This window comes from Triticum dicoccoides, chromosome 2A, assembly GCF_002162155.2.
Source record: "Triticum dicoccoides isolate Atlit2015 ecotype Zavitan chromosome 2A, WEW_v2.0, whole genome shotgun sequence".
NCBI classification, from domain to species: Eukaryota; Viridiplantae; Streptophyta; class Magnoliopsida; order Poales; family Poaceae; genus Triticum; species Triticum dicoccoides.
In genome coordinates this window covers 44,726,651-44,733,969 of record NC_041382.1, presented here as the reverse complement: position 1 = coordinate 44,733,969, position 7,319 = coordinate 44,726,651, and positions in this window count along the sequence as shown.

The following is a 7,319-nucleotide window of genomic DNA, read 5'->3' as shown; positions in this document are numbered from 1 at the left end:
ACTCGGTAGGATTTTTATAACTTAGGCGAGTGCTTGGACTGCAGCTAAGCCCCCGAGTGAGAGGTTTGCTCTTCACTCGGTAGGATTTTTGATTACTTAGGCGAGTACTTGGACTGCAGCTAAGCCCCCGAGTGAGAGGTTTGCTCTTCACTCGGTAGGATTTTTGATTACTTAGGCGAGTACTTGGACTGCAGCTAAGCCCCCGAGTGAGAGGTTTGCTCTTCACTCGGTAGGATTTTTTACAAACTTAGGCGAGCACAGGGCTGCAGCTAAGCCCTCGAGTGGAAGTCTGGCTTACCACTCGGTAGGATTTCGATAACTTAGGCGAAACGGATTCGCAGCTAAGCCTCCGAGTGGGAGTCTGGCTCACCACTCGGTAGGATTTTTACAAACTTAGGCGAAACGGATTCGCGGCTAAGTCACCCACAGGGGGAATTTTATTGGACAAAAATAAAAAGTGACAAAAATTATGGAGGAACTATGACACTATTATTTTGAGGTCCATGAACTACAGAAGTACTTTATTGCAACTCATCCGAGTGATAAACCTTAAGTGTAAAATGGGCGGAGTAGTTCCGCGTTCCAAGCTCGGGGCTCGTCGATATTATGCTCGACGTTGTAAAGACGGTACGCCCCGTTGTGGAGAACCTTGGTGACGATGAAGGGACCTTCCCAAGAAGGAGCAAGCTTGTGTGGTTTGTGCTGATCCACTCGGAGAACCAAATCTCCTTCCTGGAAGGCTCGACCTCTCACATTTCTGGCGTGGAAACGACGCAAATCTTGTTGGTAGATGGTCGACCGGATCAGAGCCATCTCCCTTTCTTCCTCTAAAAGGTCGACTGCATCCTGCCGCGCTTGTTCAGCTTCTGCTTCGTTGTAGATTTCAACTCGAGGAGCATTGTGGAGAAGATCACTCGGCAAGACTGCTTCAGCTCCGTAGACCAAGAAGAATGGAGTTCTTCCGGTCGACCGATTAGGTGTGGTCCGCAGTCCCCAAAGCACTGAGGGAAGTTCGTCGACCCAAGCTCCAGCTGCATGCTTGAGATCACGCATCAGTCGGGGTTTCAATCCCTTGAGAATCAGGCCATTGGCTCGCTCCGCCTGTCCATTCAACTGCGGATGGGCGACTGAAGCGTAGTCGACCCGTGTGCCTTGAGAGTTACAGAAATCTCTGAATTCCTCCGAGTCAAAGTTCGACCCATTATCCGTAATGATGCTGTGCGGGACTCCATATCTGAATATTAGTTCCTTGATGAAACTAACAGCAGTACCGGCGTCAAGGTTCTTGATTGGTTTAGCCTCGATCCACTTGGTGAACTTGTCGACTGCCACCAGTACATGCGTGAAGCCGCTTCGCCCTGTTCTCAAAGGACCGACCATGTCCAACCCCCATACCGCGAAAGGCCAGACGAGTGGGATGGTCTTCAGAGCCGATGCAGGCTTGTGTGACATATTCGAGTAGAACTGACATCCCTCGCACTTATCCACTATCTCCTTTGCCATCTCATTCGCCTTTGGCCAGTAAAATCCGGCTCGGTATGCTTTGGCCACGATGGTCCGAGAGGACGCATGATGACCACAGGTTCCCGAGTGGATATCATTGAGGATGAGTCGACCTTCTTCTGGTGTTATGCACTTCTGACCAACTCCAGTCGCGCTTTCTCTGTATAATTGTCCTTTGATTACGGTAAAGGCCTTAGATCGACGGACGATCTGTCGAGCCTCTTCCTCATCCTCCGGAAGCTCTTTTCTCAGGATATACGCGATATATGGAACTGTCCAGTCGGGAATGACCACCAAGATCTCCATGACCAAGTCGACCACTGCTGGGACTTCAACCTCAGTCGGATCTATGGCACTCTTGGGCTGTGGAGCTTCTTCGGTGAAAGGATCTTCTTTGACTGACGGAGTGTGTATATGCTCCAAGAACACACCACTCGGAATGGCTTCTCTCTTGGAACCTATCTTTGCTAGATCATCAGCTGCTTGATTTTTCAATCGGGGTATATGATGGAGCTCCAACCCCTCGAACTTCTTTTCCAGCTTCCTCACTGCACTGCAGTATCCAGTCATGGCTGGGCTTCTCACGTCTCACTCCTTCATCACTTGGTTGACCACTAAATCCGAGTCGCCATAGACCATCAGGCGACGGACGCCGAGTGAAATGGCCATGCGCAACCCATATAAGAGGGCCTCATATTCTGCCTCATTGTTGGAGGAATCAAAGTGAATCTGGAGCACATATCTGAGCTTATCTCCTCTGGGGGAAACCAGGACAACCCCAGCACCGGAACCATTCAACATCTTAGAGCCATCAAAGAACATGGTACAATGCTCCGAGTGAACTTCAATCGGCTGCTGCTGTTCAATCCACTCGGCGAGGAAATCTGCTATTGCCTGGGACTTAATGGCTTTCTTTGCCTCAAACTTGATATCAAGGGGAAGAAGTTCAATCGCCCATTTAGCCACTCGACCAGTTGCATCTCTGTTGTGCAAAATCTCTGATAGTGGGGCGTCACTGACGACTGTGATGGAATGATCAGAGAAATAATGAGCAACCTTCTTTGTGGTCATGTATATTCCATACACAAGCTTCTGATAATGAGGATATCTCTATTTGGATGGAGTCAAGACTTCAGACAAATAATACACTGGGCGCTGAACTTTGAGAGCTTTTCCTTCTTCTTCCCGCTCGACCGTAAGCACAGTACTGACGACTTGTCCTGTGGCTGCGATATAGAGCAAAAGAGGCTCTTTGCTGATTGGAGCAGCAAGCACCGGCTGGGTGGAGAGCAGAGCTTTTAGCTCGGCAAACGCTGCATCAGCTTCTGGAGTCCACTCGAACTTGTCTGCCTTCTTCATCAGTCGGTAAAGAGGCAATGCCTTTTCACCGAGTCGTGAGATGAATCGACTTAATGCGGCCAAGCATCCAGTAAGCTTCTGGACATCGTGCACTCGCACAGGGCGTTTCATTCGGAGAATAGTGCCGATCTTCTCTGGATTAGCGTCGATTCCTCGTTCGGAAACGAGAAAACCGAGTAACTTGCCACCAGGAACTCCAAATGTGCACTTTGATGAATTGAGCTTGATATCATACCTTCTGAGGTTGGCAAATGTTTCGGCGAGATCGGCGAGCAGGTCGGAACCTTTTCGTGACTTGACAACGATACCATCCATATATGCTTCCACATTCCGACTGATTTGAGTTAGTAGACACTTCTGAATCATTCGCATAAATGTGGCTCCGGCATTCTTGAGGCCGAATGGCATGGTGATATAGCAGAAGCACCCGAATGGAGTGATGAAAGCTGTTTTTATCTCGTCGGGTCCGTACAGACGGATCTGGTGGTACCCGGAGTAGGCGTCTAGAAAAGACAGTCTCTCGCATCCCGCGGTCGAGTCAACAATTTGATCTATGCGAGGGAGAGGAAAATGATCTTTCGGGCAGGCCCGGTTGATGTGCTTGAAATCAATGCACATTCGGAGCGATTTGTCCTTCTTAGGAACCATGACGACATTAGCGAGCCACTTGGAGTGGTATATCTCTCGGATAAATCCTGCCGCCAACAGTCGAGCCACTTCCTCACCAATGGCTTTTCTCTTCTGGACGGCGGACCGCCGAAGATGCTCTTTCACTGGTTTTGCAGATGAGTCGACTCTTAGGCGATGCTCAGCCAGTCCCCTGGGAACACCTGGCATGTCAGCGGGCTACCATGCAAAAATGTCCCAGTTCTCACGGAGGAACTGGATGAGCGCTTCTTCCTATTTCGGGTCGAGTGTTGTGGAGATGTGGGTCGGAGCTGCATCGGGGTCGGTCGGGTGAATGTGAACAGGCTTCGTCTCACCGGACGACTGAAATGCAGATTCTGTGGCGGGTTTCTTGGATCGCAGCAAATCACTCGGATCTGCATTTTGCTTGTATTCTTCAAACTCGACCGCTGTCACCTGGGAATTGGCAATCTTTGAGCCCTTCTGAAAGCACTCTTCTGCCTTTTTCCGATCACCGGTGACAGTGATCACTCCTTTGGGGCCGGGCATCTTCAATTTGAGGTACACGTAACATGGTCGAGTCATGAATCGTGCGTAAGCTGGTCTCCCCAAAATGGCATGATATGCACTCTGAAAATCCACGACCTCAAACGTCAACTTTTCTTTGCGAAAATGTTTCGAATCACCAAACACCACGTCCAGAGCTATTTGGCCGAGTGACTCGGCTTTCTTCCCTGGTATAACTCCATGAAAGCTCATGTTGCTGGTGCTCAGTCGGGACATCAGAATGCCCATTCCTTTCAGTGTGTCTGCATACAACAAATTCAGCCCGCTTCCACCGTCCATCAGCACTTTTGTCAGTCGAGTGCCTTCGACAACTGGATCGACCACCAAAGCTTGCCTCCCAGGGGTGGCAATATGAGTCGGGTGATCATATTGGTCGAATGTGATGGGTATTTGGGACCATTTCAGATAATTTGCTTTTGCCGGGGCAATCATGTTCACCTCTCGGTTAATGACTTTCAATCGACTCTTGCTTTCCACATCTGCAAAGATCATCAGAGTGGAGTTGATATGCGGATATCCTTCCTCACTGTCCTCCTTGTCTTCGGCCTTGTCCGACTCCTTCTCCTTGTCCTTAGACTGTTTTCCCTGAAACTGCTGGATCAGGAGTCGACATTGGCGAGTGGTATGCTTCAGGTAGATGATATTCCCCTCTTCGTCTTTCTTCATGTGGATGTGACATGGCATATCCATTACGTCGTTCCCTTCTTTATCCTTTACTTTCTTAGGGTTCCAGGATCCTTTTGGTTTCCCTTTAAACTTTCCCTGAGTCACGGCCAGAGCCTCTCCAGGAGCTGCTGGTTCAGCCTTCCGCTTCTGTTTCCGACTGGTGTTTCCCTTTTCCGACTGGCTCGGCTTGTGCTTGCCGCTTCAGAGTCGGTCTTCTTCTTCGCCGTTGGCGTACTTGGTAGCAATCTCCATCATCCGACTCAAGGTCATGTCACCGGTTCGACCAAACTTCAAGCTCAATTCTCTGTTCTTGACACCATCTTTAAAGGCGCAGACTGCCTGATGATCAGACACGTTCTCCACAGTATGGTGCAAAGTGATCCATCTCTGAATATACTCTCTGAGAGTCTCATTGGTCTTCTGCACGCAGACTTGCAACTCCGTCAGTCCAGCCGGTCGTTTGCAAGTTCCTTCAAACGTTCTGATGAACACTCGGGACAGATCTTCCCAAGTGTAAATGCTGCTAGGAGGTAATTGAGTTAACCATGCCCTGGCAGAACCTTCCAGCATGAGGGGCAAATGCTTCATGGCCACCTCGTCGTTCCCACCACCAATCTGAACTGCCACTCGGTAGTCCTCAAGCCAAGTTTCAGGCTTAGACTCACCAGTGAACTTGCTGACTCCTGTTGCCAACCTGAAATTGGGAGGGATAACTACGGCTCTGATAGCTCTGCTGAAACATTCAGGACCAGAAACATGCACTCGAATGCTTGTGGGCGCGTCTCTGTCGAGTCCGCCTCGATGGGCTCTGTTCCGGTCGACCAAACCTTGCACGATAATGGATCGCGCGTCGAAGCCTGGTTCTCTGGGGTCGACTAGAACTCTTCGCCCCGTACTGAACTGACGTCTGTCATCTTGCTGCCGAGGAGTGTAAGACCCACCCCTCGGAGGGGAATTGGGCACTCGACGCCTATCATCTCGGTCGAGTCGGTCACCATATTGGTCTCGCCGATTCTCGCGCCCTTTGCGCCGCGGAGGCGATCTGGGACTGTGAGCCGACTGAACCGTATTCACAGCGACGGATCGACTGTGAATTCTGCTGCGCGACTGCGACACGGCCGAATTCTGATCTCCTGCTGCCCGGAGCAGATCCCTGATCTGCATCAAGCCTCTGCCAGCTTCCGACTGAGAAGGCTGGATGGACTCTGCTATACGGGTCGCAGCTGCTAAATTCTGGATTGGGGTTCGATATACCTGAGTCGGCGGGAAGAGTTGACGTCGACTGGTGTCGGGAACTCGTTGCCGCGCGCGCTCGTCGAGTGCTCGCTGAAGATTCTCCAGTCGAGTGCGTTCGGCCAAATTGGCCAAACGTGCCTCCTCCAAGGCGCGAGCCTCAGGGGTTTCTCCTGCGATGGGAGTACGCAGGGCATCCATGTTCCTGCGGCGAAGTTCCTCTCTTTGCAAAGAATCGAGTGGATCGGGCTGGTACTCTTCATGGTCTCGTGCGGGGTCGCCTCCGTCGCCTGCTCCACCATCACGGGCGAAGCCAGGGGGACTGCACGGCCCGTCGACCATCAGGATTTCCGCCGCAGGATCACTGCTATCGCACTCGGATGCAGTCTCTACGGAGCCAGTCGACAGATCGAACAGGCCGTAAAGAGATTCGTCAGGCTCGATTGCCGCAACTTAGGTGGTGGCCGTCTGGCGAGCCACCGCGTGCCTCACCCACCGCTGAAGCCTCGACCGGCCCGAGCGCTTGCGCTGGCGGGAGACCGGGAGGGTGGCCGATGGGGGAGTCGACCGATACGGGGTCGACGGTTGCCGCAGCAGAACGCCGCGGACACATGCGCGAAAATGTGTCGCACCGCGGACGGGGAGCGCATCGACGTCGAGTGGAGCCTCCTGGAGCCAAGCGGAGTCGTCGGCGACGAAGGTGAGAGCACCGAGACGGATCTCTCGGCCCTCGACCAAAACTCCAGGAGCCACCATGATGAAAGTACTCGGAAGAATCGCAACTTCTCCACAAAATCGCTAAAACACCGGCCCCACGGTGGGCGCCAACTGTCGTGGTTCTAAGCCTGACAGTAGAGTGGGGGGTAGGTATGGAGAGGCAAGGTCCTAGCTATGGAGAAGTTGTAAACACAAGGGATGTACGAGTTCAGGCCCTTCTCGGAAGAAGTAAAAGCCCTACGTCTCGGAGCCCAGAGGCGGTCGAGTGGATTATGTGTATATGAGTTACAAGGTGCCGAACCCCTCTACCTGTGCAGGGGGGTGGCTTATATAGAGTGCGCCAGGACCCCAGCCAGCCCACGTAGGAGAGGGTTTAAGGTGAGTTAAGTGCGGGGCGTTACTGGTAACGCCCCACATAAAGTGTCTTTACTATCATAAAGTCTACTTAATTACAGGCTGTTGCAGTGCAGAGTGCCTCTTGACTTTTTGGTGGTCGAGTGAGTCTTCGTGGTCGAGTCCTTCAAGTCAGTCGAGTGAGTCCCTCGTTGGTCGACTGGAAGGTGACCTCTTCTAAGGGTGTCTTTGGGCAGGGTACTTAGACCAGGTCTGTGACCCTACCCTAGGTACATGACCCCATCACTTCGAGG